The 12087-nt window shown below is 33.3% G+C and overlaps 2 protein-coding genes across 3 annotated transcripts in view; one reads left to right on the top strand and one right to left on the bottom strand.

The window, feature by feature from the left end:
- LOC108747169 overlaps positions 1-12087 on the bottom strand; it is a 168600-nt gene that overhangs the window by 72046 nt on the left and 84467 nt on the right. The window lies entirely within an intron of this gene.
- The window catches only part of LOC108747167 (suppressor of lurcher protein 1), a 274868-nt gene that overhangs the window by 34863 nt on the left and 227918 nt on the right, over positions 1-12087 (top strand). The window lies entirely within an intron of this gene.

Raw genomic sequence — 12087 nt, forward strand, 5'->3', positions numbered from 1 at the left:
AAAGCGAACAATAAATTTACAATATAGTACGGAAGTTACAGAAGATTACAGAATAAAAAACGTAACATATCGTAATATAAATTTAAGATGCATTAATATTGAAAATTGAATACAAGACTGAATACAATAATAGTGGACAAGTAGTAATCGGTAGCATACAACAGCAGTGCGGGAAGGCTGAGAGATGCGACAGAGAACATCTCCGACCATAAGAGACTCAGCGTTAATAAGATACGTATAAACGTGCGTATAAACGTAATGCGACGTGTCAAATAGTGTACATATCACGCGACTAAATTTTTTACGAACATTCGACATGGTACGACATGTCACAACATGTTCGAGCGGTAACATCAATGTAATGTGATACAAATATCACGTGACCAAAGTAAATGATATAAAATAAGGACTAATGACGCGGAGCGTCTAAGTTCTAAGATAATAATTGTGTCATGCACGCTCTATCTTTCTCTAACGTGCGAACCTTTGTTATCTATGCATTATTTGGGGTGGACGCGGGGGTCCGCAACAGCGGCGGCGGCGGCGGCGGCGGCGGCGGATGAAAAAACAAAACGCATTGTTTATGCGGGTCCAACGTATTGTTTATGTGGATCATATTACAACGATGCCGTCGGGGACTTCCCGCGCCTTCCCCCTCTACCGCGTCTTCCTGTGCTCGCGCTCCCCCCGCGCCACGAGTACCCCCCCGCGCCTACGAGTACCCCCCCGCCCCGCGCCCCCCTCAGAGGACCTGGGTTAGAACCGGCCTTCTATTACTACTTATAGAGCTTAGTTGATTTCTATTAGACAGTAGAAGACTTTCAGATTCGTTGCTTTTCGAGAATTTTATATGTGTGTATGACATGTTTCAAACAAGTAAACATAAAATTTAGTTGGTAATTGGATAACTTTCACTAAAGTGTAATAAAATTGATCTAAATAATAAAACGTTCGGTTAAATATTCTTACATGATTCATACATTTGTACATTTATTTGATAAATTCAAAGTCTCTTTCGCATATCATGGTAATTGTAATTGTGAATGTTTGCTGCTTATTTACAAATAGTTTGTTTTGTGTGGTCATAATAAATATGCTATACTTGTAAAATTTATTCACAGTCACACGAGTGGTTAGATAATATTACTGGATAGAATTGGTCTTATTGTCTCGAATAAGAAAGAGATCGTGAAAAAATATAGAAAAATTTCGATGTTACGACACTACCTAGTCTATATACAATGGATAGAGATAATGAAGGTAAGGATTTGAGCTTATATATATGTATATACTAGCATTCTTGGGTCGATAACAGCATCCTAACTTTGATACCAATGACCTCGGATAAAGCCGTTAGTTAAAGCACTGGAGCGGGTACTAAAGCATAGGACGGCTACTTGCTTGAAGTACGAAAATACGAAGATTATCGACAAGTAGTATCATCCTTTCCTCGATCGATTATAAAGAGCATCCGTGATGGGAATTAACTACTTCCGATGGTTCAATTATTAACGTTTTATTGACAGACATTTTAATAATAAGATAAACACTCGTTTTAATTCGATTTTTTTTTATGGTAATTTATACGCGGTCTTGTATTATTCAATGTATTTTTTTATCTTACACAATCTGGTAATAATGAGATAAAATATAATGATGAGATGTTTTATATAAATGTTCCTGACTTATTGTGTAGAAAGCCAAGAATTTGATATTATTGATTATCTGTAAATTAATGATGTACATCAGAATATAAAAGAATATATAATAACAAAGACGTGCGATACGCTACTTATTCATCATGATAATCATCTGTGCGTATCGTTTGCGAGTGTGTATGCGTGCGTGCGTGCGTGTGCGTGCGCGCGCGCGCGTGTGTGTGTGTGTTTGCGCGTGTGTGTATGAGAGGGACGAAGAGAAAGAAAGAGAAAAAAATCGATTTCCATTTTCCGGGGCGCGTTTGCCTCTCGCTCAGCGGAGCCTCATTAGTTCTTCGCCAAACAGCACGGTAACTTTTTTCTTCTCTTCTTTTGGTACCCTCCTTTTATCCACTTGCTCTATCCTATCTCACCGAAACGTCCACCATGTTTTATTTCGTAGCAGAGATCAGCATTGTTGTGGAAGTGTTTTACGTTCTGTCGCCTTTTCTTTCCTTTTTTAGCATTCTCACCTTGCGTCCTGTTTCTCGAATTCTCGCAGAAACGATTTCGTTCTTTTAATAATTCTCATCATTTCTGCTACTCTTTCGGATTTTCACTGTGTGTGTATGGAGTACAGTTTGAATCCGAAAACGGGAAATAAAGTAGGAGGAACAGTCGAATACAATATACCTTAAAGAATAACTCTTTGTCGTAATCTTTTTTACATGCTCTCTACCAACATCCAACAGAACGTTTTCCTTTGTGTTTAAAGATTTGGAAAGATTTTCTACGACATTTTCAATAATATTGTCCTTTGCTCTAATATATCTCAAATTGGACAATCGAGATATCCGAAAGACTTTTCAATTGTACGCAAGTAGCGCGTTGTAAGCCAATTCCAGGGAATGATTTTCTAGACGAATACAACGCGAGTGCAGGTTTGTTGTGCGACCAAGACGGAATCGAGTACATCGTCGTTTCACTTATCCGTTACAATATCACCTACAGAACTTTGTAAAGTTCTCACCTGCGGCTAAAAGAAGTGAAAGTTTCAACGGCAGACACAGAATTCGTGCTTTTTTCCCTTGTGCGTTCGTTTCCGCGCTATAGAGTAGCCGCAGCCCTTCATTAAAGTTTCCACTGCCCGTTCTTTTAGTTTTCAACCAACGGATGAAACTCTTTGTGTTCGTAGCACACATATTTCGCGATTCCGTATACTAGCGATTTAAACGTGTGTATATATAAGACTGAATATATACACTTAAGTTTAATTCACTCTTGTATAAAACTACTCAAATATCTTTTTCTCCACTCAAGAGCTCCAGCTTCGAATCGGTATAGGCTTCTTACTTATATACACATTATATTCACACGTTATGCAGACCTAATAAATAGTTTATTACTATTAAATATATTTTTATTATTTGGAATGAAGTTATGATTTTTTTATGTTGTTTATATAATATGTATAATACATATAATATATAATAATAAAAATATCTCTTTCAAATGATCGAGTAAATGATCAATTTTATTTTCTCTGTTTTTATCTCTGAACATTTTGTACTCTCAAATAAATTGTTCTTTTATATTGATGCATCCGGCAGAATTTTCGCAGAATTTCCCCGCAGCGCAAATGTGTTATGAAGAGAAAATAAAATGCAAATTCCTTAATTATTCAGTGCAAACAAAGTAATATAGTAAGCAGGTAGATCGTAGTCGTGCGTAGCTGAAAAAACCTTTTTTACTATTATCTTTTCTGTTAACTTATTCTGAACAAGTTCGAATTCACTAACTTCGTCTAAAAAAATTACGCTGTTTTATACATATTCATAGAAATTTTTTTCATTTTTTTATTTAATTTTTTTATCAAATAAAATTGTATCAATAATTGGGATTTTTAAACTTGGTACAAATAACGTATTTCTAATTCTGTAAATAATGTGGTTGTTGTTATATAAAATATATTTTCAGAGAGAGACATGAACCGAAATTCCAATTTACATTTTCGTTCTATTCCGTTAGGGCACGTAACAGCTTCGATATAACATCAGATTCCTTCTACTCTTATTCCGGACTTTTAACGAATGTATTTCATCGAATGAGAATCAATCGTTCAAAAGATCTTTTTCTTAATTTTTTTTAATGAGTAGGTAATTCATCTTGTATTATCTTAATTTTCTACCGCATTCAGTTATGATAAAAAAGTAATAAGTTGATGCGTAGCAAGTGATTTTTTTTGTAGATTACAGTTTTATGAATGCAATTTTATTTAGAAGATCGTCGTTGTTTGATATTAACTGTCACTTTGATATTAACGAAAAGTCAGCAAAAAAGAAAATTATAACAATTAATGATGAAATCATGATTAAACGTAATTTTGTTAAACTACAATATGATGACGCTCGCAGATTGTTAAGTACAAATAGCGAAGATTCATTGAGCGTGAATGTTTAATTTCACTCTCATGACTGGATGTTTAACTTCATTTCGATACTTCATTTTCGGATACTATCGTTTCCAAATGTGGGGCGAATCCGTCTAGTATAGAATTTGGACCATTTTAGTTGCGTCACAATTATTCCCGTAATTACGAATTATTTCGCGAATATTCATTAACATGCGGGTTTGGTTGAAAATTCATGGCTTTTGGAGCGCAGACTCTGTATTCTGGTTTCGGACAGGTGCAGTCCCTTTATCGTTATCATTCTACATCCGGATTATAACGGGATTATGGTATTTGCAAAGGATACCGTGTGTTTGATTCTGCTCTAGTCACATAGCTATTGCATAGAAGTACTTATTAATTCATGTAAATTGGAAAGTAGTTCTCTCTGCATTTGTTCTGTCTCGATGCACACATAGAGCGTATGCATATCAGATATCTATTTAATCGTAAATTTTTTGATAAAATTTAAATTAATTTTTTAAATTAAAATTTGATGGAATGACAGGATCAAATTGATAGAATACTTGATTTTTTATTTAATTATTTGTGTTTCTTAATTGAATTACATGTTTTATTAACTTTTAATTTCTAAAAAATTAAAAAAAAAAAAGATCCTATTATAATATATTAATATGACTTTTTTTGAAACAACTTTATTCTTGTTATTGTCTTTTATCCAATTTTACATAAATCTAGGAAATATTAAATTTTATTATTGATGTCTTTTGTATTGCAATTTATTAATGAAGAAAAAAAATGTTGGATTATTTTTTTGTTTTTTTATTTGATTCAACAATAGATTGTAGAAAAGGAAATTTGAAATTTTCTGTGTGATATGAATCCAGTGAAAGTTGATAAAAAAAAAGAAAGCAAAGCAATTGAGCTAATATTATTATTCGGATCGATCGCTTGGGTGTTTTCTCGGATGTTTTCCATTTGGTGACATAAGTCCACACAAGTGTCGTTCTATCTTTGTTACTCACTGATAAAGATAAAATGATGCTTGTGTCGAGTTATATCACCAAATGGAAAGTAAGTACCCTTTAATCTTTAATCACAACACATTATGTAGAATAGAAAGAGTAGAAAAGACGTGAATAGCATATTGCTATAGGATTGAATATATCGATTGCAAATACGTGTAGCTGTGTACATATAATAATAATTGTTTCGTATTCTATTATCTAAAAAAATAATTTTTAATACATTTCTGAGTGTTTTGAATCCACGTGAATGCAAGACGAAAATATTATATAATTATTTACGAAATTTACTCTTATCTATCTACCTCAAATACCTATTTTTCATTATTTTTCCTTTATTTCCGTCTTTCCAGCTCGAAAATTAAAGCGAACCACTTCGAGAGATGTGATACTACCACCCGCATTTCAAGCTCGCCTATAAACTAAAAGACTTAGCAGTTATCCGTAACCATTTCCTTCTTATTCATTTCTTTAATTTCGATAGTGCTGAACAATCACGTTGGTTAACTTGAGCGATTCTATTATCAATCTTATCTGTCATTGTTATCTCTTTATTCTTATTTTTATTCTTCATTTCAACCATTCTCCATTTCTAATGCTGCATTATTTACCTTAGCATCTCTCTCTCGAGCTCGTGAAATTCATCTATATAGTAATCTTTCGAAGGAAAGTCATATACATATATATTCAACTGAACTGACCCACTATTTCTTGAAATAACTACGAAAATGCAGAAACTAGTAGCCGTAGATGTTTTCGGGATCAATCCAATGTTCTCTATATGACTGCAGGGATAGTGCATCTTGCTAGATCCTCCACTGTTGCTATGTGATACTTTCCCAAGTTTCGGTTGAAGATATATTACTTCCTTAGATAAGCCCACAGATCTTCGTATCCACGTATTTTTGTTTGATCAAGTCGAATTCCGTACAGCGATATGTGTACAGCACATATATCTTCATACAATACATACTCTCGCGCTTGTATGTTTATGATCGATATACATAGCAACAAACGAATAATAAATTCACGTGATATTTATAATTCTACGATTGGTGATATAAAATTCATTGAACAGTTAAATTTTTAGTTTATGAATCTTTTTGTTATGATTAGTAGTTCTTATTCACGAATTGCATTTTATGCAATATTCGAAAATCGTCACACGAATATTATCGTTCTTTATTATCCGAATTAGTAAATAAGATTGTTCGCTACGTGTTTAATCTACGCATGAATCTAACGGCTCGTATGTTCAGGAAGCAATCGCGTAGAATTGTCGCTCGCTGCACGTATGTATCTGTCAGCCACAGCAAAGTTTTGCCCATTCGCATGTGGATGCATGCGACTACTGCGAATGATGGTAGTGGTAGTCATTGTCGTTCTTACTTTATGATTTAGCATCGCCAAGGCAGAGTTTATGATTGCTCGCTTGTGCCGAAATGGAGCTGTATATACAATATATATATATATATTTTACACACACACATATGTGTGTATATATATATTATATATGTAGAGCAGAGAAATCGCATCCATTACCGATTCATGACGGTACGATAACCAAATTTGCGTAATACGTGTATCCCCAGAGAGTTGCGATTATTAAGATATCTAGATATATTTTAAACCTCCCGACGAATTTAATAAGTTTAATAATACGTCGTCGTACTTTTCTACGCTTACAAATTTAAGCTCCTGGTCAATTTAATTCCAATACAAAATTTAAATTTTATATATTAACCGTATACGAGTATGAAGTATAAATTAGCTCTATATATCAAATTTATATATCTTAATATAATATATTAACTTTACGTTAGAACATTACAAACTGTCTTTTAATTAATTAAGGAACTTCTCGGGAGTGCAGTCAAAGTTAATTTCTTTAGGACACAAGATCATGCGCGGTTTTTTTTTATTTTTATTTTTTTTATTGAAACTTCATTTTTAACGCTTCAATAGCGACATGCAGCGATTCTAGCCTGTACGACGACTTTCCAAGGGAGCTAAAAAGAGTTCCCGCTGCTCTCGCGTTTCCCTCGCACCATTGCTACTATTTTACGTTAGTGAGCTCGTTGTTGCGGCTGGGTAGCCGCAGGGATGCTACTGCCATGCTTCCGTTGCACCACTGCAATCTGCTATCTGAATTTCTTGTGCGCGCAAGGTCGTAGTAGAGAGCCAGACAGGTTGTGAACGGACGCGAATGTTGGCCCAGCTTTCCGTAGGACAGGAACTTTCGCACGGAAGAGCGGTAAACTTTAGCGACTCATCTGTCTACAGGGTGCAATCCGTCGTACGTAGTACATACCGAGCTGTCTGTTTAAATTGCTGCTTCGTGTAGGAATGATTCGTCGTCGTGCGAAGCCGCAACGCGAACGTGTAAAGCAGTCGGGAATCGCATTAATGCTTCGCTGTAACTTACGCATTTCACGTACGACTGCTAGTCGTAAGATTATCGTGAAAGATTTTGTAATTTTAATTTAATCGAATCCTGTATTTTATTATATAAATACCGATCATAACAAATGTGACATTGTTTCCTAATCAATTAGTAATTCTTATACAATCAAATTACGAAACTTTCCTTCTAAATCAACTCATGTTAAGTTTTCCCATTTGCTTGGGACACATAAGGATTTAAAAGTATTTTTTCTTAAATAACTATAGGAATATTTCTCTTTACTTTTTTTCAGTGTAAACAATTTATTAATTGCGAATTAATTTATCGTAATGCGATAATTATAAATAATATTTGACAAAATTGAATTCCTCACAATTGTTACTTTCGCATTGGCTAAGATGAAGTACACAATTTAAATTTTAAAGTGTAAAAACTCGTAAAAAACTCTCGTCCAAAATTTTCGATCGCTGACAAGAAAACACGACGCGTACTAACTTCAAATTTCAAATACTCGTTATCAAATTTAATCGGAAACTTTGGTATTATCAGTTTTCAAAAGTAAACATTTTTGGTGCTTGCATTCGTCGCGAGGGTCTGTTTACTACCCCTATTCTACGTAATAGTTCTGGCATTGATGTTCTTTGAACTCTTCTTGTTTAACCGTGTCATGCGTAACAGATTCATGTTTCCGAACAAGTTCAAAGCTTTTCTGGGTTTCGCATTGCCGAAGAGTGTGGCTTTTGTACGTGTATCGCGCGTCATTCCGTGAACGACATTCCGTGTGAACAACAAAGAACGACAAACCGGATATCACGGATATTTACTTTCATCGAAGACAATATGGGATGTAGAAAACAAAGTCGCGATTACTATTACGAACGATTTGCTTCGAACCGTATGCACTTATAAGTAATCATTTGCATGGTCTCTTTTTGATTTGAGCATGTTCGAAAAGTGAAACGATATAGGAAATGTACGCTTTAGTATTTTATTTTTATGGATTCGATTCTACAGATTAATAATTTTTTTATAAATATACATTAAGGTTTTCTTCCGTTTTTATCAGAAAATATTCATTATTTATTCTTTAATAATTACATTTATGTATAATACTCGCGCGAGTATCTTTGCGTACATTCTGATAAAGTAACGTTATATAAAATGTGTTCTTTTCATAAGTATTCATAAAGTATTTTTTATTTTGATTCACATTTCACATTTGAATAGCTATTGTTTATTAAAATATGCATATATTTAGGTTGGTTTGACTCATAAATAAATTATTAAATGTTTGCATTATATTTTGAATAATGATGAGTGATGAAATGTGGAACAAATGTATAATTTGTTTGCAAACAAATGATATAATAATATGCCAGCACAATATTTTGTTAGAACTGAAATATATTTTTCGGTATAATAATACTGGTACAATGGTACCAAATAATATGGTATTTAACAAAATGTGCTACTGATGGTGTTTTCAAGAAACTATTTCAGTGTATAAAAATATCTACTTTAATAAAGTTTTCAATAAAAATATCCTATTTTTTAGAAAAGAAAAAAAATGTTTTCAATTAATAAATTTTTTAATGTTCATATATAACGGAGTTACGTGATCTGATTTTTATTATTAACGGGAAATTCCAGACTTTGTCTGTGTATATGAAAATTTTCAAATTTTTTGAAAAACTTTTTTTCTGATAAGTATTATCGTCATTTTTGTTAAATACAGATACGTAATGAAATTGTGATATTAAATTTGTATATTCTAGTCTTGCTGACGAATTAGTAAAAATTTCCAACTAGTTTGCTACCAAGTTCATTATTACATTAAAAAATTAGGAAACTTAATCATGAAATACGGTTACTTGAAAATGATATATCTATGTCAAGTTTTAGTATTGGCTCTTTTTTCTTCGTACGCTGGAACGACGCGATATGTTTATTGGCAAACGTCCACTGTAGAAATGTACAAGAAAAAAACGGGATACTAATATTTCTGTTTACTTGACATGTATCATTTTCCATTTTGCCCGCCACAAAATTTTATGTTCATGAGAAACTTCTATCTAACATTCTTGTACGCGACGAGTTATATGGTGGTACCATTTCTGTCAAGGTAAGCCATGCAATGTGTCAACGAAAACAGTTTCTACCAGCTATATACAATCTAACTCTGAAAGTTGATGCACAAGATAGCAATTCGGAGTGATTTTTTGACACTTCTTTGTCAGATGTGTGAGTTATTACATATTCGGGAATATCTGCAGGGATATCTTCTTTAATCTCATAAGTCTCTTTGTATATCTGATAGAAATAGAAACAATAGTAGATATTTATTGTATATTCAATTTCTATCCATTTTTATACATTTCAAATTTGTATTTATTTTGAAAAAAATATAGAGGCAATTTTTTTATTGCAGCTCAAAACGATGTTTTTTATGTATTTTATATACATCATGAAAGATGAATAAAGATAGGTTGGCGCCCACGTACAATCGATACATTAGATTGATCATGTTGGTCTTTTTAAGACCAACAATTTTCATTAAATTATTAATAAAGAGGGGACGTATATATGATTAGAAAGTTTTTAAAAGATTGTACTTACTGAAATAAAATCAAATCACTGATATTATCACGTTGCATTAATACAATAAAATATTTCAATGTTTTAAAAACATATCTTGCTTCTCGAACGATTTTGAGCAAACAATACGATTTTGCGATATCATTGAAGCCAATATCGGATTGATGCCTCATGTGCACGTATGTGCATGTTATTACATCTTGGTATTGCGCTAATGTGTACCGGGTGGTCCTAATTTCTCGAGAAACAATAACATTTAAACACGGTTTATTGGCCGTACGTTTTATTAGATCTCGCGTACACATTTACAGTTATTATAAAAGAGAGTTAATAAAATTATAAAAATTTAAATCAAAATTGCAAAAATAATAGAACTATCTTTAGTATTAAAGCTAGTAATTATTTATTTTAGTTAAGAAAACTTTTAAACAGTTTGTGTTAAAGTAAACATTTCCATTGTAAACGTATTTAAACATAAACATGGCATATTTAAATAACGTACATGTAAATCGTAAATAATAGAGCGTTAATCGTGAGAGGACTAGAAAAATTTATCAATTTAAGATTTGGTTGACAATTTCATTCTATTCAGCAAATCAACCTGGTTGCCGACACAAACGAATATGATCGTTGGTGCACTTTTGACCTGTGCGACCTTTCGGCCCAATGCGACCTTTCGTGCCTATATTTCCTATCTCTTGCAAAATGAGATTAATGTCGTTTACGAATATCGAGTCACTATTTATTACGTCCGTAATAACTTCATTCATAAAAGTCAAATCTAATGTTGAATTATTGTACCTATGCCTTCCATATATTTTAATTACATAATAAAAAGCATGATTTTTAAAACTATTTATTTACATTCTATTTGACACGTATTGTCGAATAGTGATATGTACATAAATTGGTCCAAGCGGAGCATTTGACACTTTCCATTTGCATATCGACATAAAGATACCGTGTTGTGGGCTTCAAAATGCATAATAATATTCGAATCGCAAATGACAGATATCGACTGTATTTTGTGTCGTGCGAGTTTGAATTTCTCATTTACATGTCAATATATGTTTTTCCATTCATTTTATTAACTTTATTCGTTTTGCGTATTCTCTATTGTGTGTATTTACGTCGTGCATGCAATATATCTAATCCATGGAAAAAGACATTAAAATTTATGGAACTGATAAACTCTTTTGCACAAAAATCATAAAAAAGAAAAATAATACCGAGAGCTAGTAACTTAACTTAATTTTGCTGTAATTGAACTTTGCTAAAATTACACTTCTTCTCCTTCTTCTTCTTCTTCTTCTTTTTTTTTTTCGAGCAAAAAGAAGTGAACATTATCTCAAGTACTTATTATTCAGAATTCGTAAGTGCTATAATTTACAAATTCCGCGCGACTGATATTGGAATTGAATCGGTAAATCGTCCAATACGTAGTATTATCGCGAACATCGGTCTCTTTACGCGTCGGACGCGCATCGGAGAGTTGGCCGAAGCACAGAGAGGCGATCCTGCATCCTCGGAAAAATTCAGTACGACGCTTCTTGCACGGTTGCCTTTGCATCGAGCGTTCGTGCGTGCGAACTCATAGCGAGCGCGATGCTGATGCGCATGCACGACGGCGTATGCACACGCCGAGTTCATTTGTTATCGGCACAATGGACAGTGGAGGATTGCCTTACTCCCCCATACATTCACCATGTGTAGAGCTTCCTGATTCTCGTACGCGAGATATGCGTTTCTCGTACCTGCGATATACTTACTCGGGCGTAATAAGCGTCACGTTAATCACGTTAAATCGCGCAGATTATTTTCCATTACAGTCTCACATAAACGCGCGTGTTACCTACGCAAGATGATAAATATTAAAAATTTAATTATCTCTGAAATGAATAGTTGCAATGCATTATGTAACCGCAGATTATATTTAAAGCAGGTCTGTCCGAATATTAATCGAGTCAAGGAATGGATGCTGACTTTTCAGTATATATATATATATATATACACACA

The sequence above is a fragment of the Trachymyrmex septentrionalis genome, unplaced genomic scaffold (genome assembly GCF_001594115.1).
Source record: "Trachymyrmex septentrionalis isolate Tsep2-gDNA-1 unplaced genomic scaffold, Tsep1.0 scaffold196, whole genome shotgun sequence".
In the NCBI taxonomy this organism is placed as follows: domain Eukaryota; kingdom Metazoa; phylum Arthropoda; class Insecta; order Hymenoptera; family Formicidae; genus Trachymyrmex; species Trachymyrmex septentrionalis.